This window comes from Rhinolophus sinicus, chromosome 14 (genome assembly GCF_057876585.1).
Source record: "Rhinolophus sinicus isolate RSI-liver-muscle chromosome 14, RSI-T2T, whole genome shotgun sequence".
Taxonomy (NCBI): domain Eukaryota; kingdom Metazoa; phylum Chordata; class Mammalia; order Chiroptera; family Rhinolophidae; genus Rhinolophus; species Rhinolophus sinicus.
Window position 1 is genome coordinate 62,106,664 of NC_142514.1, and position 23,319 is coordinate 62,129,982.

Below are 23,319 nucleotides of genomic sequence, written 5' to 3' on the forward strand. Positions count from 1 at the left end.
AATGTTTTATTGACTTTGATTAGGCAAGACTACTATAGACATTTTGATATAATCAAATATCTAGGATGAGTCCACATTCTGTATATATTTAGAGGTTTTCTATCAGCAGATAGCATCTCATTTTGCTGGGCTGGGAATAAGATTGTGGTCTTGTAATAATGTCAACCAAAATAATTTCAATGGCAACTATTTCCAGGGGTTACAGCAGAAAATAAATTGCCACCTGCCTATCATTATAGCTCTCACTATTTTCAAGGTAGCTTATATGGCAGCCTTATTGAAATGAGGTGAATATCCAGAAGAAAGGTGAAGAGAATTCAGGTAATAGAGAAACAGAGGTAAATACAGTTACAATAATGTTCTGAGAGGATACAGCCCAAAAGCATAGAGCAACATAAAAATATCACATCTTAAATTAAGGTGGAATGAATTAGAATACTATATCATGAGACTATATTATGAGAAGGCTATATGATGAAATATAGTTACAAAAATAATATTGTGATATTGTGATACAGTGTCAGATGGTTGCTGGACTTATCATGGTGATCACTTCTTTGGGTATATACGTGTATGGTGCACCCATGAAAGTAATATAATATTGTATATTAGCTATATTTGTAACAAAATTTTTAAAAAGAAATAAAATGAGATAAAACAATTCTAGGCTAAGAAATCTTGCATGAACACCAAAACAACGCAAACATGGCATTAAGTATGAACCATAAAATCTCAAAGGCAATACATAGGAAAGATTTGATATGACTGTTTTGTACATATTTGATTTATTAGCACATAGTAAGATACAACTCATCTCTCAAAACTGATTGTTTTACTTGTACAGAAGCCAGTATAACAGCGGTTATCTTTTCAGCCCATTAATGTTCACTTGCTTGCTAGTTTTCACCATATATACCGTATACCCTCCATTAAACTAATTTCCCAACTATTTAGGAAATTCAGCTAGAACCTCTAAATATTTCACACATAGCCTTTGGTAAAAAACTATCCGACACATTTCACCCAGGGCAAACTCCATAGCTGTACATTTTAAAGACTGTGAATTAACTCTTAACAAGGGAAATTTGAAACTATTCAAAGTCAAAGCCTGTGGATAAGACAAAGAATGAAAAGAAAATAGATGAAGTGGTGCAATATCCAGCTGAGGAGAAAGGATACCAAGCAGCAGTGATACAGCAGCACGAAGCAAAGTGGCTTCATTAATATACTGCAAAGTACCAGAATGCCACACAAGACAGAGCTTAGTTTCCAAACCAAACACAACCAGAATTTGCCACTATTGATTTTAAGTAGCAGCTGCCTAATTGCTAGAAAGCAGATACTTGAGCAGTTGTTGAGATTTGAAAATGCAAATAAGCTTTCTCACAAGTGTATTCCTATCACAACTGCCATGGCTTTTGGCTGAGTTACACAATTATTGTGATATTCAGCCATTACAGTAATTGAATTTTATAAAGTAATTAGTAGTGGCAAACAGGTATATAAATAGCAGTTACTCAGGTGATAGTCAAATCACAATTAAAAAAAAAAAAGTATAAAGAGCTTTTTTACCATGTTTCCATTTCCTAATTTAAAAATCATTTTAATCTAGTTCCAACAATAATTCATTTTAAAATGATAAATTTCTATCACAAAAATATTTACCACACGACTATTTATTCAGCACCCTTATATTAGGTATTTATGATGTAAAAAAACAAAACAAAAAACATATAGTTATTTTTTGTTGCTAAACCTAAAATAATTCATAGAATAACAAGTTTAGGGAGAAATGATAAATGTTCAACCTCACAAACTTCCTAACTTTGTTAAATATATCTGAAGAGACAATATCATATTATTCAGTTCCCTCAATGCAAAAATCTAAATATAGTAATGTATTCTGACTAGTCAAAATTTCATATTTGGCAGTCTAACTATTGTGTATTATCAATTTTCAAAGAATTATGCCAAAAACATGGACCAATTAACATTCATGAAATACTGAACCCAATCTAATTTTGTCTCTATGAGTTGAAAAGATATTTCAAATCTTTGCTTAGCAAAATCATCAATTTTTATTGAACATTCAATTAAATTTACCGCACATGTAATAATCCTGTTTGGTAACAGGAACTGTGCTAGGGAAAGGCTCTAAGAAAACTTTTCATTTTGGCGGGGGGACACAGTCTAATGGGGACAAGGACAAGTAAGAAGACACAAAATATATTTTGATAAGTGTTGTGATAGGTGTTGTAGGGGCTCAGAGGAGGTGTTTGTAAAAGGTTTTCTACAAAAAAAAAGGGGGTTTTCTTAGTTGGGTCCTCCCAAAAGCAGGCTTTGAGATTTGAGTGTATTCGTTTATTTGAGAAGCAATCCAGAAAATACCAGCAGGAGAGTGAGGAAGTAAGACAGGAAAGGGATAGAGTCCATTAAACGTGTATTATGAAACAAGTTCCCACCTGCATAACTGAAGCTTAATCTAACTGGGGAATCTAGGAAATGGTGTAAAACGTATGCATCAGACTTGTCTCACTCAAGGGGAGAGCGAGTTACAGTATGTATATACCATTAGTCAGCAGTCTTTGGTTGAGGTTTGCTTATTGGGGTGTTAATTCTCTCATATTTCTAACCCACAGAGGAAGAGAAAGCCCTCAGACCAAAAAAATACATACATAAAAGTTTCAGGCATTGACATTATAGATATTCACTGATTCTATGCTAAGGTGTATGAATATAGAGTTCATTTTACTTTATTCCAAAAATTCTTTAACTACACAGGGATCTCCACCATTTCCTATTCATCTTGTCTGATGTCTCATTTTTTACTTTATCTTAATTAGATTGTGAGGCCAATCATACAAATTATTCATTTATACATATCTCCATTATCTTATTCTTTCTTTTCTTCATACTCACCTGGAGAATTCCAACCCTGTTTAAATCTAAACTGTTCTCCTACTTTGCATCTAACCCTAACAGTAGACTGTGGTTGGAGAAAACCACGCAAATTCACTGACTGCTCTCAGATAACTTCATGACCATAAACCTCAAGTGGATCCTGAGCATTGCCCCACCATCCTCCTACTGTCCCTATTCTCCACTTTCAAACGTGACTATAACATAATGGCTCAATGATCAAACTTAGAAAATCATGCCCCAACTGTTGGTGTTAACTCTTATTTCACTGGGAAAATGGGAGCAATCATAAAATAAAACACTTCATCTTATCACAACTAAATCTACCCAGTTATCGCCATCATTCCCATCAATTACCTTTCCACCTATTACAACTGAAGAACTCTCTGTCACTGGCCAAACCCTCCAATTATACACTGGATCACATCCCCTTTTGCCAACTCGAGAACTTTATTCCTGAAGTTAACTGTTCTCCCTAGAACACATTCATATCCTTATCTGTATAAGATTAATTCCATCAGCATTTGAACATATGCTAGGAACTACCACAGTAATGTGAAGTTCAGTAATTAAATAGCACATTAAATAGGATTTCTAAGGCTCAGGTACTTCATCTAGCATAAAGAAGAGGAATAACACCTACCTCTTTCGATTATTGTTCACTGTGAGATGAAACCCAAAAAGCTCCTTAAAATGTTTGACATTGACTAATAATTTTTAAATACTCAAATATATAGCTAAGTATAATAAAATATCTCTCCGCTCAAGCATTTCTTGATTTGTGCATTTATTTGGGGAAAGATACTCTTCCTTAAAGCTTACTATGGCAGAATGTTTTTGTGTGTGTGTGTGGTTTTTTTTTCCATAATTGTCCACAACAATATTTCTGGGGCCACGTGCTCTTCTAGAAGCCTGTCAATCCTCCATCAAGAAGCTGAGTCTACATCTTTCTCCCTGAACCTGGGTGGATCTTTCTGACTGTCTTAATAGAACATGGTAGAAGCAAAGCTATGTGACTTTTATGGCTAGGTAATCGATGTGATTAGGGGTGACAGAGCATCTCTCTCTCTCTCTCTCTCTCTCTCTCTCTCTCTTTCTCTCTTTCTGTCTCTCTCAATCTCTCTCTCTCCACATCCTTGAAACTAAGCCAAGAAAGACCAGGCCACATGGACTGGTCCACGTTGAGAGAAACTGAGGCTCCCAACCCTTAGTCGTGGCTGAGCTTTCAAAATGACATAGAACCACATTGGCAGCTATGTACCGTGTTTCCCCGAAAATAAGACCTAACCGGAAAATAAGCCCTAGCATGATTTTTCAGGGTGACATCCCCTGAACATAAGCCTTAATGCATCTTTTGGAGCAAAAATTAACATAAGACCCAGTCTTATTTTCAGGGAAACACGGTAAGTTAGCCAGCTATGTAAGAATCTGGAAGCAGATTCTCCACCCTTCAAATGAGCCACTCTACTTGCTGTTGTATACATGTGGGTTGTGTATAAGGGTGAGAACCCAATATTTTAAAGTGATTTATACATGGAACAACACTCCCAGCTTGGATTGTTGGTGCAGAGATACTTTGAAATGAAGCGGGATCTTTGGACCCCCAGACTTATTCAAGCAAGAAGGCTGAGAAAACAAAACAACTCAACTCCAAACACAACCTATATATTCTGGGAGAGGAAGAATTCAGAAAGGTGAATCAAGAGTTCAGAAGGCAGACCCAAGAGTTAGTACCAGGAAGAAGGACAATGACCTAATGAAGGAACTGGCAGTATCGGCCCAGCTGGGTTACAGAATTACTGAGGATGAGTAACAGTTGTGTCTCTTGCTTCCCCCCTTTTTGAATGATAGCAATTATCCTATGCTTGTCTTTCCACTATATGTGTTGGGTGTGCAATCGTAGACGCAGATAAGCTTTCTCTTTATATCATAGGGCTGCAGATTTAGCAGAACAGTTTTCAAGGAGTGGTATAACCAAGCAATTGTATGTCAGACTTCATCCACATCCAGACCTGATTTAAGTGATGAGATCCTGGAGCTCAAGCCTTAATCTGATGCCATAATTGATAAGACTTTTGTAGGATCTCAGGAAAGGGTGAGTGTATTTTTCATATAGGAAGAATGTAAGTAAATTTTAGCCAGAGGGCTGACAGCAGTAGTTTTAAAAGATGTCTGCACATAATTTGACACTATATCCATCATCATGTGGCCTATGCATCTGTTCTCTTAAACTTGTGAGGAACTTTATGATAATCTCCACAAGTACATCTCAGTAGAAGTGAGTCTGTGGGACTTCTGAGAGTAGGTTAGAAAAAGCCATGTGACTTTGACTTCTCTTACAACACTTGCTATGGGAATCTTCAGCTGCCATGTAAGAAATCTGGCTACTCTAAGAGTGCCACATGAAGGGACCACAATGGCAGAGAGGAAGAGACGATAGATGATAGATAGATAGATAGATAGATAGATAGATAGATAGATAGATAGATAGATAGATAGATAGATAGAATATGACTAAAAGAATATGAGAAGTCACAAAGTAGAACTTACTAGTTGATCATGTCAATCCCTAGATTCAGGAGAAAATTAAATGAGTGTTACTTTCTTGAACCACTTGTACTAATTTGCTGGGACTGCCATAACCAAGTACCACAGACTGGGTGTTTTAAACAACAGATGTTTATTTTCTGACAGTTCTGGAGACTGGAAATATGAGATCAAATTTTTGTCACAGCAGAATTTTTTTGTCAAAGCCTCCTGCTTTCACTTCTCTGTATCTTCTTCACACAGTCTTCACCTCATCTGTGTCTGTATCCTAGTCTCTGCTTCTCATAAGGACTCTTGTTTATTGGATTAGGGCTCACTCATATGACCTCATTTTACCTTAATTACCCCTTTGAAGGCCCTATTCCCACACTAGTCACGTTCTGAGGTTCTGGGGTTAGCACTTCAAAATATGAATTTGTAGAGTCAATTAAACCCATAACACCACTATTTTGGGGTGGTAACTAAAACATCTTGTTTCCCAATTGTACCCTAACATCATTGACACTACAATTTAACTGGCTCCGCACTTGTTTGTCTTTTTCACTCCCTTTTGAGCTATTAGAGGGCTAGAACTTTACTTTTTGTTTCTGTAGCCACCATGCAAGTCACAAATATCACAATTGAAACAGTCCTGGCATGTGATAGGTTTTCAGTGAGTGACTGATTATTAAATGAGTTCTGTAAAGACTGTGTCATATTCTCTATATCCTCCCTTAACATGAATTTCTCATAAAACTGTCTACTATAATCTGTTTTGTGATGGAAGAGGAAATGTCCCTTTTTTCTGGCTAGTGCTTCTCAACCCAGTATTCAAGGCCCTCCAATTTAATAACTCCAATCTATCTTTCCTGCCTTATTTTCCACCTTTCTCCATGATTTACACTACGCTCCAATAAGCCTGAACCATAGGCTCTTTCTTCATCATGTTCCAAAATTTTCTACTCTTCGCTATGAATAGAGGAATAAGCATAGGCCTGCTTCCCTTTGGATATTTTCTTTGGTTCCTTGTAATGACCTCAGATGAGTAGTACTTCTGAGAAACTCTCTTGCACCATTTTGTACTTTGGTTGCCATCTTATTCTATAATTCATTCACATATAAACTTTTTCTATCCTAGTTCTTTGATTTTAAACTGCTATGAGTAGGAGGTACTTCATGTTCTTATTTATATTTTGTCGAGTCCTCAGGGCAGTATTTTGCACACACATAGTAGTTCCTCAAGTATATGCTAAACTGCATAAAATTAATTAAAGACCAACTTAAGTCTTTTCTCCTTATGGATATTAAGTATATTGATTTCTAAGGGTTTTCTTGGTGGTACAAATCATAAGAATAAATACATACAGAAAGAAATGCTTACAAGGACTGTAATTAAGCATAATAGGTTCTCTCTGACTTTTGCAAATAAACTAATTTGCCTGTATATAATTTAGAATTGATTAATTGACAGCTTAACTTCAAGATCTGAAATAATTTATTTGATTATTTTGGCTCTTGCACGACAGTTATTTCTTTTGATATTCCATCAGTTACTATGATGCATGTTAAGCTCTTCCAACTTGATTTATAAAACATGTGTTTTCAATTAGTGTACCCCTCATCTACTCAAAGGTCATCTCTCATATCTGCTCATCATACATGTCTCTTCAAATTCAATTAAGATTTTTTTTTTCAGCTCTCCCCAACCTGTGAATAGTACCTATTGCATAAGAACTTTTCTACATTATCAATATATTTTAGCAACATATTGTATTTTTAGAAAAACTACTATATTGACACCCATAGTGTTGAACTACCTAATTGTAAACGGAGCTATTTGGAATATAAAATAATCACTTTTTTGACTACTTGACATCAAAGCACATCATTCACATAAAACAATTTGGGCTATTTATTTGACCAACATCAACATTTCATGTGACTTAGTGAAAATATTTGTGTATATAGATATTAGCCATAGATGAATGGCTTGCAGAATTTTCAGAAAAGTTGTTTTGTCTCAGAAATATTCATGTCCCTTGTTTTTATTATTAAATAATTGTAATGTTGTAAATGTCCATTCTACCAAAAAAAATAAATGGGAAGATGAGTTGTTAAAACTACATATTCTACAACATCTGTGCCGAGTATTGAATGTTGACAAGATAAAGTCACTCATAGAGTAGCTAGGTAGAATTTCTTACCCTTCTCTTCATAGAGTGATTAAAATAGTTGCTGAAGTAACAGTTCCTTTTTTATGAGATGTTAGAAAACCACTTTAGAAACATTCTTTCACTGTCATAATTAAAAAAAAAAAAAAAAAAAAAAACACAGTTACAGAGACTTCTATACCAAAAAGGATTTTAGCAGTACTTTTATTATAAGAATTTTGAAAGTTTCTTTCCATTGTTATTGAATGTCAGTTAAATCTTAATCTAATCTTTATCTTCTGAGAAATGTGTCACTAGAAAAAAAAAATCACACATTTCTAATCAACCATAATTACATGTCTACCAACCCAAGAATCATTAAATTAATTAACCTTTAAAGCAAGTATCAGTTAAAAGGAAAATGTTCATGGAAATCAGTTTTTAAACAAAATTAAAAGTAAGATTCTAAACCAATATTTTTGGTTAAAATTTTTTACTTTGAAATAAAATAGCAGAGTGAACGGAATGACTAAAATATGTCCCCATCTAATTGTATCCCTAGTACATGGAGTAAAAAACACTGGTTAAATTATTGTCGTGTTACATGATCAAGAGTCAACTGAAGTGCCCATAAGCATAGAATTTGTTTGGTCTGTCTAATTTAGACTTTTTTTTTAAAGTCCCTGGAAGTGTGGAATTCATTTAATTGGCACCCTGATAAATGATTCTCCAATCTAATTGGTATAATTACAAGAGGCAGCACAGTGTAATGTACTTAAATGACTCAAACCAATTGGCTCATAGAATATATTTTCCACTTAAATAGTGTTATTTACACGCTTATTTACAGTAGTCTATTACTACATATCAATATCCAACTCCAAATATTTTCTAGTATATTTTAACTCCAGATCTATGTCTAAGAAATATATTTTAAGTGCTTTGTATGTTTTTCATTCATTTGGAACAGACTCTTTTCTACTAAAATTTATCAGAGCTATGCCTGAAAATACTTTGTGTTTGCCAAAGTTGGTTGATAATGTTTGAATGAATGATTATTCTCATCACATATCAAAATATTTAAAGCTGTTATCCTAATCTTTTGTATTATAGTCCATCTCTATGTTTTTCAACCTAGTCTTCTCTGGTGCAAAATTTCATGAAGAAAAAGTTAAGAATTATGAAGTCACTGTCTCTTTTCTCCCCTTTATTTAGCAAGAAAGATGGATGTCTTACTCATGAGAGTTATGAGGCAGAAAAAATATGTATTCTGTTGTTTTTCACTTTTGATATGATATAAATTTCAATGAAAACCTTACAGATTCATAAGAAAGAAAATGAAAAACAACCTGTCCTATTCAAAGTCTTCCAAAAACTGGAAGAAGACACAATACTCCCTAACTCATTTTATGAGACCTAACCCTGATACCAAAACCTGGTAAGGATAACACACAAAAAAGAAAACTACAGACCAATATCTCTGATGAATATAGATGCAAAATTCCTAAACAAAATTCTAGCAAATCAAATGTAAGAATACATTAAAGAGATTATTCATCAAAACCAAGTGGGGTTAATCCCAGGCGCACAAGGATGGTTCAACGTATGCAAATCCATCAATGTGATCACATAAACACAATAAAGGACAAAAATTATATGATTATATCAATTGATGCAGGAAAAGCATTTGACAGGATACAACATCCATTTATGATTAAAACACTTAATAAAATAGGTATAGAAGGAAAACACCTTAACATAGTAAAGGCCATATATGACAAATCCTCAGCTAATATCATAATTAATGGTGAAAAACTGAATACCTTTGCTCTATGTTCAGGAACATGACAGGGCTGTCCCCTATCACCTTTGCTTTTCAATATAGTATTGGGAGTCCTCTCCAGAGCAATCAGACAAGAAAAAGAAATAAAAGTAATCCAAATTGGGAATGAAGAAGTTAAATTGTCACTCTTTGCAGATGACATGATGCTATATATAGAAAACCCTAAAGATTCCACCAAAAAGCTATTAGAAACAATAAACAAATACAGCAAAGTTGATGGCTACAAAATCAATGTACAAAGTCCATTGCATTCCTATATACTATCAATGAAATCTCAGGAAAAAAAAAAAAAGAAAACAATTCCTTTCATAATTGAAACAAAAAGAATAAATACCTTGGAATAAACTTAACCAAGGATGTGAAAGACCTATATACTGAAAACCATAAGACAGTTTTAAAAGAAATTGAGGAAGACACAAAGAAATGGAAAGAAATTCCGTGCTTATGGATTGGAAGAATTAACATAGTTAAAATGACCGTATTACCCAAAGCAATATACAGATTAAATGCAATCCCCATCAAAATCCCAATGGCATTTTTTAAAGGAATAGAAAACAAATCATCAGAGTTGTATGGAACCACAAAAGACGCCAAATAGCCAAAGCAATACTAAGAAAAAAAGAACAATGCCGGAGGTATCACACTCCCTGACTTTAACTTGTACTACAGGGCAACAATAATCAAAGCAGCATGGTATTGGCAGAAAAACAAACACATAGACCAATGGAATAGAATTGAGAACCCAGAAATAAACCCACATAAATGTGGACAGATAATTTTTGACAAAAAAGCCAAAAACATTCAATGGAGAAAAGACAGCCTCTTCAATAAACGGTGCTGGCATAATTGGAAAGCCACGTGAAAAAGAATGAAACTGGACTGCTATCTGTCACCATGTATCAAAATTAATTCAAAATGGATCAAAGACTTAAGCATAAGACCTGAAACAATAAACTACATAGAAGAAAACATAGGTACTAAACTTATGGACCTGAGGTTCAAAGAGCATTTTATGAATTTGACTTCAAAGGCAAGGGAAGTAAAAGCTAAAATAAATGAATGGTTTCAAGTGTTGGACTACTACTCTGCCATAAGAAAAGATGAAATAGTACCATTTGGGACAAAATGGATGGATCTCAAGATTATTATGCAAAGCCAAATAAGTCACACAGTTTTGTTTTTGTTTTGTCATTTTAGTGGAACTTAGAGAGAGAAGAAAGATAAAGCCATCTTTACATCTGAATCGACTTGCTGATTATCCCCATATGTTTACACTATGCTTATGCAGGTCCTTTGTAAGTACTGAGAGGCTACAAAGATGAATAATCAAACCTAAAAGATTCTGCACAGCAAAAGAAACCATCTACAAAATAAAGAGGCAACCAATTGAATGGGAGAAGATTTTTGCAAACAACGCCTCCAATAAGGGGCTAATATTCAAAATATACAAGGAACTCATACAACTCAACAACAAAAAAACAAACAACCCAATTGAAAAATGGGCAGAGGACCTGAAGAGACATTTCTCCAAAGAGGACATACAAATAGCTAATAGACGTATGAAAAAATGCTCAACATCACTAATCACCAGAGAAATGCAAATAAAAACCACAATGAGATATCACTCACCCCAGTTAGAATGACTATCATCAACAAGACAAATAGTAACAAGTGTTGGAAAGGCTGTGGATAAAAAGGAACCCTCACACACTGTTGGTAGGAATGCAGATTAGGGCAACCGCTATGGAAGGCAATGTGGAGGTTCCTCAAAATTTACAAATAGAATTACCATATGACCCAGTAATCCCTCTTCTGAGTATCTACCAAAAAAATCTGGAAACATTTATCCATAAAGACAAGTGTGCTCCAATGTTCATTATAGCTTTATTTACGGTGACCAAGACATAGAAACAACCAAAATGTCCTTTGATAGATGAATGGATAAAGAAGTTGTGGTATATATACACAATGGAATACTATTTGGCGGTAAGAAAAGGTGAACTAGGACCATTTGTGACAACATGGATGGATCTTGAGATTATAATGCTAAACAAAATAAGTCAGACAGAACGAGCAGAGATTTCACTGATATGTGGTATATAATCCGAAAAAAAACAAAAGAACAAGACATACAACTGAAAGAACAAAAACTCACAGACACAGAAAATAGTTTAGGGGTTACCAGAGGGTAAGGGGGAAAGGGAAAGCGGGGCTCTAGAAGAGGGTAAATGGGGTCTAATATATGGTGATGGAATGAGAACTGACTCTGGGTGGTGAACACACAATGTGAGATATAGATAATGTATTACAGAATTGTACACCTGAAATCGATGTAATTTTACCAACAATTGTCGCTGCAATAAACTTTTATTTAAAGGAAAAAAAAAAAGAAAAAGTCTTCAAAAAAGAGTTTTTCTTCAGAAGCGCATTATTATTTTCAAATTTCTCACAAACTTGTTTGTCCTATCTCTACCCTTTTGATCTGCTGGTAACTTTATATAATAGTAATAGAGAATTAGTTCTAACATAGGTGTTAAAATAATGAAAGAGCTCAGGACTTAAACAAATGCAGAAGCTACACAATTAACAGTGGTTTTGAATATTGGCTTCCTGAATGGATTAGCTTGACTGCAATTCAATCTTTTGTGTGGCTCATGCCTTCCTTCTCTCTGAAAGCTATTTTATCTGAATAGCTTTAAATCAATTCCTGTGAAAATTAAAATTAAAGATAGTAATTCTAATTGCTTGGCATTAATTTCAATTTTTAAATTATTGACTTATATATGAATTTTTGCTATCAATATATGGATATTTACATGTTTAGTGGTGATACCCACTATGCAATCTGACTTCTTTCTCTCAGATCATACTCATTACATTTACTTTGAACATCATCTCCTGGCATCCCAGTCTTCTCGAAACCTAATTCCTAATTCTTTGATTGAAATTTAGTTGTGGATATACCATGATATACCATTTTAATCTTGTGATTATTTTGTTCAAGTCAGTTACAGAAAGATATTATTTCCCAGTTTATGGGGATTAAATCTCTGACATTTTAAAAAATAAATTTGAAGCAGTCATTTTGGGTTGTGATAATCAAAATTCTGAGTATTTTATATCTTTGAAACATTAAGCTTTTCTATTTTTTTCCTCTTTCAGGAGATGTAGAAATGTTACTTGTATGTCACTGCATTTCAAGTAGAACCGTTTCCTGAAATGGTTCTTCTTTCAGGTTGTGTATGTTTCTTTGTAAATTGGAAATATGTATATGTGTTGTGTCATAGACGATGCTAGATTACTGGGGAAAATTAAGACAAATTTGAATGCCATTACACTACCCACAGGAAAAGCATATTTGTCTTTATAATATTCAGTCACAAATAGAAAGCAGAAATTTTTTTCTGATCAAGCAGGACTGGAAAGTGATCAAAATATATGGTTCTGTAGAAATAAATCTCCAGAAATAGATTGTCAGTTATAATCTTTATATCTGCTACTAAACTTCTCTAACCAAAATAAAAATATAACCAAAATAAAAAGCATAGGAAACTTTAACTCAGACATAAAGAAAATTTTTGGAATTGGGTAGATATTATATGCAATGTAAATATAGATTTAAAATTACACTTACTTGTGAGATCATTCATAAGTTCTTTTAGAAATTGTGATTAAAAAAATAACATTTTGTTAATAAACATTGAAATCATGCAAAACATATACATTACTTTGAATTACCTTGCCTTGCATATTCAGAGAGTAGACTAAAGATAAAAATGAAGATAATTATGATGATCATGATAACAAACGATAATATTTGTCGAGTTCTTACTATTTGCCAGTCACTATGTTTAACATATTACTTACATTTTCTCATTATGTTTTATGTAGTAATATGTTCAACTAACTTTAATAGATAAGGAAAATACATAAGTGCTTATCATATATATATATATATATACACACACACACACATATATATATGACTTTTTAAATAGGTAGTATAGTTAAAATAATTACACAATTTTTATTTTTAAATGCACCTTATTTACTCACAAAATATTTTTTAAAATGTTATGGATTTAAAATTTATCTTTTAAGTTCACTATTAGTTTAAATGTATTTATTAGATCCTTGGAATTTTGTCAATGAATGCAAAGTCTTTTCAATGCATTTTCTTATTCACTGGTAATATTACATATTGAAATTCAGAAGACAAGAGGCCTATAACAAAAGTGACTCTTATCCAATCAGTCCTAATAAGAAAGTTAATTGTAGACATTCACTTAAATTAGCTAATAGGATTATATTTTCAGCTGATATTAACTCAATTAAACAACAAAAAATACTATATTCTAATTATACAAAAATAGATAAACTCAATTAATAAAGCAATCTCTATGATTAACTCAGAAGTTAAGATCACCAACAGTTTAGATCAAAGCAAAAGTAATAAGTAAAATGACTCTAAATGTATCAACTACTCCTAAATTTCAATAACTCAATCTTATATGGAATTTGAATTAATGCAAAATTAATATTAGAACACACAAGAAGCAGAACAGCACTGAAACATAATGCATTTGTGCCAGTTGGCCTTCTTAGACAAATTTTTAAACTTTATGAAGTCTTAATACATATATATAAAATCTTCTGGGGTGTGTGTGTGTGTGTGTGTGTGTGTTGTTTTAGAGACTAGGTCTTAGTGTTGGATTTGTCAGTATAATTTGCCTGACATAGCTAATTCTTTCTAACATAACTTGTCTTTTTCAAACTCCTAGATGAGATTTCCAACATCTTAGGTGACCCCACCTCAATGGTTGTAGGTAATTAAACTGAATTGGACAGCCTATCCAAAAATGAATCCAGTCAATAGTCAATCAGATTCCCCCTCAGTTATATGAAATAAGAGACAGAAACTGTGGTCAGAAGGCAAAGGGCTTTGGATTGAACAAGTTATGCACATTTTTGGCCAATAAACAAATTAAAGCCACCTCCAAAACAATGAATAAACAGAATGGGTGGGCAGGAACTGCAGACATACAAAAAATGGAACAGTTGCTAAGAAACAAGAGACCTTTGGATCAGAAAGATATGAGCTAATGTAGCTTCTTTAAGATGCTATTTCCTACAAGTCCATATTCCACTTCTTTCAAATTCTTTTAAAAACTTCCCTTGCTTCTTTTTGTTGGAATCTGGTCAATGGACATTTATACACTACAACCAAAATAATTCGATTAGAACAATCTTTGATTTATATATGAATTGGTGCCCTCTATCTTTTATATGGATATTTACACATTTAGTGGAGATAACCAATATACAATCTAACTTTTTCTCTCAGATGATGCTCATTACATTTATTTTGAACGTAATCTTCTGGCATCCCAGTCTTCTTGAAACCTAATTCTTTGACGGAAATTTAGTTGTGGATATACTATGATATCTTCTGCCAGAAATGTGTCATTTTCGGCTTGTAATTGTTTAGTTCTACTTTACTTCTTGTTTTACTTTTATTAAATTAATGCATTTTGGCAAAAACCTTAGTATATCAGGCCCAAGTTACATTTATAAAATTATAACCCATTATTTTGTGTTAGAAATGACAAATATGTACTATAAAATAGGTGGCAGAATTTCTCTTGAGAAAGAAAGAAAATAAATTGATGGTGTTTAAGTGTGAAAGGAGAGGCATCCAAGGCATGCTGGCATGGGTGACAGTATGACATAGCAGCTGAGGGAGCAGGGGACAGGGGTAATGAATAAGATGAACTATTTTAAGGGCAGTGACTCAAGAAACACGAAGTGTGTGTGTGTGTGTGTGTGTGTGTGTGTGTGTGTGTGTATACGCACACACACACATGCACACATACATAAAACATCTTCCTAATAAAGCAATTAGTTTAAAGTCAGGGACTGTTTAACTTTCTTATACCTCTCAGTGCTTTGAACAGCAATAAGTCCATATTAAGAGACAAATAAACGACTGAATTCAGGTTTTGTCTTATTCTATAACCTTGGGCAAACCATTTAATCTGTATTACATTGTAAATGTCTCTTATAAATTACAGCTCCATTGTGACTGGAATAAATGAAAGAATGAATAAATGAATGAATGAACGAATGTTTTCCCAGAACATGTTAGTACTTACATTAGGTTAACAAACAATTCTAAAATTAAAATCTGGTGAATTTCTTTTTCCTCCATTACCCTCCAAAAATACTGATTTCTTGTTCCCATTACATGTTAGCTGCTGGTAACTGTCGGTCCACTGCATGTGTTTTCTTCATTAAGGAATCCAGGCTGAAGGTGACACTCCTTCCTATGACATTGCTGGTCTGGTGGCAGAGAGAAAAGAGCAACTGCAGGACGAGTGATTATGCTTTAAGGTGCTGCTCAGCAGTGTCACAAGTTACTTTCATTCACATGTCACTGACTAAAGTTAGTCACAAGACCAAACTGGCCTCAATGAGGTGAAGGTGTAATCACCTCACAAGAACTACTACTGCTGCAGATCACATAGCAGTGGCCAGAAACAAGACATTTCTTGATGGGGTGTTGTTTGCTGTCAGTAGCTCCTCAGTCTTTTACTTCTGATGGCTCTTGGATTTCACTGCTGTAAGGACATTCCTTTTCATTTTCCTCCTTGGCTCTATCTGAAGAAGATAGTAAAGAATATGCCCCCTTTGGTGGTTCAGAAAGTTTTTCAGTCTATTTTGTGCTGATAGCAGTTTGGATTCCCAAATTGGGTTACCAGATAAAACATAGGATTTTCACTTGAATTTGAATTTTGATGAACTACAAATATTTTAGTATAAGTATATCTGAAGGGGGATATTGTAGGGGACATTGTTATACTAAAAAAAAAAAAAAAAAATTGTTGTTTACCTGAAATTCAAATTTGACTAGTCATCCTGTATCTCATTTGTTAACTGGCAACTCTAGTACATAAAGAGAATTTAAAGCCTCAAATAAAATCTGTTTAATTTAGTGTGCTAGTACAATGCTCTCAAAAACATAACAAGATTTTCATCTATTTGATTTCAGTCAGTTTCCAGTATCCATGGACACAATCCCCCCACCCCACCCCACCCTGTAAGATGCATTTCTTGCTAGTTCACCTGGCAATGTTTTAAATTTGGCAATGTTCCAAGGGAAAGTCTCACTCTGAGTCTCTTTTCTCAGAGACATGTTATCTGATTGGAGGGATTTACTGGGTGCCACATTAACCACTTTTAAATTTAGCAACAGATTTTAATGCCCCTCCCATTAGTCTCTGCCATGAGGCTGAGTTTTAATAGGCTTCTGTCATTAAAATTGCCTAAGGTTACATTTTACTGGGGGAAATGAAAAAAATTGTGTCATTCATCCCTGTTAGTAAACTGGTCAATTCTTTTTTGAGTTCATCTCTTTCTTAATGTATCTTATCAAATGCAGCCAATAGCATTTGAGTAGCTGTTTTCCAACTTATTCACCTATGAAGCTCATTCAGTAGTACATTACCTGTCTTCTAAGTTACTCGAGGCAGCAATTTTATAAAATGTTCCCCCTGTGTGCCTGCATAATGTGTTACCATCTGTCTGATCAACAATACATTCTCTCTCCACCACCTACCCAAACAAAACCCAAGGGCTCATGTATTGGTGTTTTGGTTTCAGCAGAACACAACTTATATGTTCACATTTCTTAGTCATCTTTCCTCGTTATACTGTACTATGACAAAATCGTAGTGGTTTATTGAAACTAAAATTTATCTCTCACTCTTATCATATGATGATATAGATTGAGTCAGTTCCATAAGATTGACTCAATTCTGGGATCTACGCTGGAAGAAGACCCTCTATTTAGGACATTGCTATTTATATACAAGAGAAAAACTTGACATGGATAGTACAGTTACTAACTACTTCTATTCACATTTCATTGGCCAAAGAAAGTCATAACATCAGTGGATCAAGAAGTAATCTTATCACATAGAGGATACAGAAATAAACAAGAAATCTAATACTATCTACCACAATAACAAATTATTCTTTAAATAAACTTTTTACCTTACAATAGTTTTAGATTTACATTATTAATACCTTCCATTAGAATAGTTTATCACAATTAATGAACTAATATGAATACATTATTATTAACTAAAGTTCATAATTAATTCAGATTTCCATAGTTTTCATTTAACGTCCTTTTACTGTTCTAGGATCCCACGAGGATATCAAATTACATTTAGTTGCCATGTTTCCTCAGACATTTTTGGGATGACAGTTTCTCAGACTTGCCTGTTTTCGTTCATTCTTCTCTAATGTGTACTTCTAAAGCATAAATCTTTCCCTTCAGCACTGTTTTCACGGTATCCCATACACTTTGATAAATTGTATTTTCATTTTCACTTAGTTCAAAATATTTTCTTTATTTCTCTTGAATTTTTTCTTCGACCCATATGTTATTGAGATGTTTAATTTATAAATATTAGGGTATTTCCCAATATTTCCATTATTGATTGCTAGTTTGATTCTATTGTTTGAGGACATACTTGATTTCTATTCTTTTTCATTGTTAAGGTGTGTTTTATGGATGAGAATGTACTCTATCTTGGTAAATGTTCCATGTGAGCTCCAGAAGAATGTGTATTCTGCTGTTGTTGGATGGAGTATTATATTATATATTGGCAGTGCTATTCTGGTCATCTATATCTTTGCCTGTTTTCTGTTTGCTTGTTTACACATATTTTGTCTGCTTATCAAATACTATCAAAGAGGCACTGAAATTTCCAATTATAATAGTAGATTGTTGTGTTTCTCCTTGAAGTTCTATTGTTTTTTTGTCACATGTATTTTGATGCTCTATTGTTAGGTGCATATATATTTAGAATTGTTACATTTTCTTGGAGACTCTTTTTCATACTCATATACAGTATTATAATAATCCTTATTCTGAAGTCTGCATTGTCTAACATTAGTACTATTTCAGTTTTCTTTTGATTTGTGTTATTATCATATAGATAATACTCTGCAGTCAGGGTGAGAGCAGGGAATAGGGGGAAAAAGGGCTATACTACTAGATAAATACAATTAAATTAAGGTATTAATTAAACTACATTTTATTATGTGTATGTATGTTTCTAATATGGTTAATGTTCTCCTAAATGTTAAATTTCTTTCAGGCAGTGATTATATCATATTCACATATCTCCCACAATGTCTATTAAATAACTTGCTTATAGTAAGTACTGTACTTAATATTATTCTGTGTTAATGATAACTAATATTGCCATATCTGCTTAATTGAATACTAAGTTATTTTTCATAACCTAGTTGTTATTATAGCTGTTATGTTATACATAACTATGTTGTTTCAATAAATATTTGTTGAACAAATGAATTATCGAACAATTAGGAGTTAGTAAAGCAATTTGCCTGTATGGAGCAGAATGTTTATGTTGGAGAGCAGCAAGAACTATAATATGTGAGGTGAAAGCATAAGCATTCTTAAAAGATTTCTTATAAATTTAGACTTAGCTCTGCAGAAGTGTGAAGGCAAGTAGTGTGTTCATGAAACCAGCTCTTAATATATTAAATAGTGACAATACATAGGGTATTAAAGAGGGACACTGTTAGATGGTACAGGTTGGACAATTAAGTTTGTGAACTTGTTACAACAATGCTGTTAACCTTGTTTGATATCAGAGAGATTGTTCTTTACGAATTTGTACTAACTGGACAAACAGTTAACCAAGTTGATTATTTGGAAGTGCTGAAAAGGCTGCGTGAATACAACCTGAACTTTTCGCCAACAATTCATGACTCTTGCATCACGACAATGCACCAGCTCACACGGCACTGTCTGTGAGGGAGTTTTTAGCCAGTAAATAAATAACTGTATTGGACCACCCTCCCTACTCACCTGATCTGGCCCCCAATGACTTCGTTCTTTACCCGAAGGTAAAGGAAATATTGAAAGGAAGACATTTTGATGACATTCAGGACATCAAGTGTAATACAACGACAGCTCTGATGGCCATTCCAGAAAAAGAGTTCCAAAATTGCTTTGAAAGTTGGACTAGGTGCTGGCATCGGTGCATAGCTTCCCAAGAGGAGGACTTGGAAGGTGACAGTAGTGATATTCAGCAATGAGGTATGTAGCACTTTTTCTAGGATGAGTTCACTAACTGAATTGTCAGACCTCGTATGAATTCAGCATATTGAAGAGCATATTAGAGTTAACGTCGCCATATATATATATATATATATATATATATATATATATATATATATATACACATAGAGAGAGAGACACATATATGTGTGTGTGTGTGTGTGTATATATATATATATATATATATATATATAATCTTCTAAAACATGGCATGCAAAATATTCCAGAGTAAATTTTAATTATACAAGTATCTAAATGCCTAGTGGCTAGATTTCCATTGTCAAAGCAATGATTAAATGAAAACTATCCCTGAACATTAGCCACACAATTAGACTAGAACTTGAGTAGTTGCTTCTAACATCTAGCTCTAAAATATGCCAAATTTATGTTTATAAACAATCTTCATTAAGTCTGACAGGCACTGTTGATCCGAGTTAAATCTCTAATTCTGAGCATCCAAGGCCTCTGTCCTCTCTTTCTTCATTTCTTATTGTTTTCATGATGAGATGAATTAAAATTCTTATTTGTTATGCATTTGGTGTACCACTGCTCTTCCTGCTCATCTGTGCTTACAAGATTTTACTCTGCTTGGATAAGTGTTCATGAGCCCTCAATTTTGAACAGCTGTGAGGAAGGCTGGTTAACTATTTGTAAACACCACCCAACGATCCTTGACAGCAATAGCAGTCTTGCAAAATACTGAAGTGCTGTTTTATTGGGAGTGATAATGAGACTGTCTTGTCCAGGGGTCTGATTATTATACCAATACTGAATGGTATTATTTAATTGTATAGTGTAAAATAATTAGTCACATTTTTTAGGAAGCTGAAGCCATAGTGGGGGGAAATGGTATGTAAAGCTACAGCTTTTATTGAAATAATAAAAACTTATATCATTTTTGAGTTTTCTAACTACCTACCTTGATTAGCTTTGAGAATAAATACAGGATTTTTTTATATTGTGAATTGTTCCCTCTTTAAAAGAATAAAATGATATTTAATTATACGAATAACACACTACTTAATATCTATTATACTTATATCATACAATTTATAATATATACATTACTATGTATAAATACATTATTATAAAGACACAGATATTTTCCCTATATGATCACTGAGCTTAGAAATAGCAATTGCTTTTATTGTATCTGTTACAGGTTTATTCTTAATAATGGAGGTTGTTTAATAGAGAAAATCACCACTGAAAAAGGGCCTGACACCTATTAGGACGTCAGTAAATCATTGTTGAATAAATGCATAAAACATTATAAAGACTTTCACTTTAATTCTGGGAGCATGTAACTTATTAAGTTGCAAAGATGCAAATAAAATCCATGTTTTCTCATTAAAATTCAAAGTCTGTGCAGCTTCCATCTGTATGCATGCAGTTTTAAATATCTAAATCTTTCTTTATTTCACAAAAATTATTTTGTAGATTTCAATATCTACATTGTGCACATTCTTCATGAAGTATGCCCAATGCTGAAGCATATAAGTTGTTGCTCATAGGAATGAGCTGCATTTTAAATTTTATTCTCCAACGGGTTATGGTAATAATGGTAAGAATAAAAATAATGTAATTTGCACTCGACTCTAATTTATTCAAAAACTTTTTTGAGTGCCTCCTATGTGCAAGGAACAATGGTACGCATTGGGATAAATGTTGAGAAATACACAGAATCTGTGTTCAAGGAGCTTATATAGTCTACATGGGTCAATAACTCTGGCTTGAGGAAGAACAGAATGGAAGAATTCTAGTTGAGGCTGTTAGGATACCATTGTCCCATGACTATCTTATATTCCTAAACCTCTTGCTAGCAGAGGCACTGACCGCCGTTGTACTCATCTATCTTTTCACCAATGTTTATACAATGAATAGCCTTGGAAGACAGAGAGTGTTTCATTCCAGAGCAAAGGGCAGATTTGCTTACAGCCTTGGAATATACAGTGTCTCCCATAGTGGCAAAAGGCAGTGTGCTTACTGATCATTATGACGTTAGCTTCTCTAAACTCAGGGTTGCTCTTCTGTAAGGTAACCCACTACATGTACAAGTGTCACTTGACCCAACTCTTTGTCATTCTGTGGGAGCTGGGCTCAGATAACCAGAGCAAATACTGAAACTCTGTCACTGCTGTTACTATGAGTCATAACCCACCCGTGCCCTGACCCAGGCACTTCATGTCTTCTGTCAGCATTCACAAAATTGGCAGGCTAACTTGCTAACTCATGAATAGAGTAAAATCTCAGATCCTTCATAATTTTTGACAGAGACCTGAAGTCAGAGTAGGACATAGCCAAGCCACAGCAGGACAGAAGTGGGAATATCAAAGACAGCATTACAGGAAAAGGCCATCATGTTCACAGACTCGGTTTGTTCAGTATTCCAAAAGCAAACCTTCTTGCAGAGTAGGAATCAGAAAGACTCAAAATAAAACAGGTAATCATAGACTAATTTACTGAGTGTGCACTATGCTCCTAGCACCTTTCTCTGCACTTTACTTAAAGTGTCTCATTTACTTTTCAACAACCTATTACAAAAGTGTAATTTCTAGTCCCATTGTGCAGATGAAGAAACAAAGGCAGAGAGGGGATAAGTAATTTGTTCAAGTTCACACAAAGATGGAATCAAGATCCAAAGCCAAACCAGGTGACTCCAGAGCCTGTGGTTCTTATCCCTAGATTATATATCTCTAGAGCATCTTGGACAGAGGATATATCATGAAGGGCTTTCTAAAACACGGTAAGTATGGTGAGTTTTATGCCAAGTAAAATGGGAAACCACCAAAAGATAGGGAAATGACCTGATTAGTAGTAAAATATATGTTCTGGAAAAGGACAAAATCAGTGTAAATTGAAGAGTGGTTGTAGTAGTCCAAGCTAAAGAAGATGATAGAAAGAAGATGAATAGACAAATTGTGATCCTTTATCAGCTTTTTTTTTAAAATCTACACTACCAAATATAATGTCTGGTGAACAGTATACACTGAAAACTATATTTTAAATTAATTAAGTAATTTATTATGAAACCTCTTTCAAATTCAAACAGAGAAATCAATCAATCATTGGTTCTTTAGGGAGGGGTTCTCAAGAGACGAATCAAATGATCATTATGACTAAGATTCAGCAGAGCAGTGGGGGCAGAAAGGCTGAGGAGGGGCCACAGCAGAGCAGTGGGGTCTTTTTGTGGGAGAAAAGGGACATCTAAGCATTGGCAGTGCAGATAAAATAAAATATAAACATAACTTTCATCAGCCACCGATATCAAGAGTAGATGATAGCAAGATGAAAAATGACCAAGTGGGACAAGGGACATCCTAGTGAAGGCTATGACTCAAATTTGAGTTTTTTTGATGCCTCGTGTTATGTTCATGTAGCATTTTGGCAGTAGAAAGAAAAAGGGGCAGAAATAACACCAAGGGGACAATTTTTAAATGAAAGAGATGTTACCGTTAAATGACATGTTTAAAATCCCATTCATCCTAGCTCATCCTACTATCATTAGAAATAATCTAAACTTGAGGAAAACGTGAAAATAGTTATTGATAGAATGTTACTTTTTTGCCTATGTGAGTTTAGCATACGTCAAGTTTAACCACAGACCCTATAGTAGTAATACCTCATTTCTCTTACTTAAAAGCAAAGTTCTAACTAATGACAGCAGTGAGCAGAGAAACAAGAGTCTGATTTATTACTGCTGATTCTATCCCTACATGAGA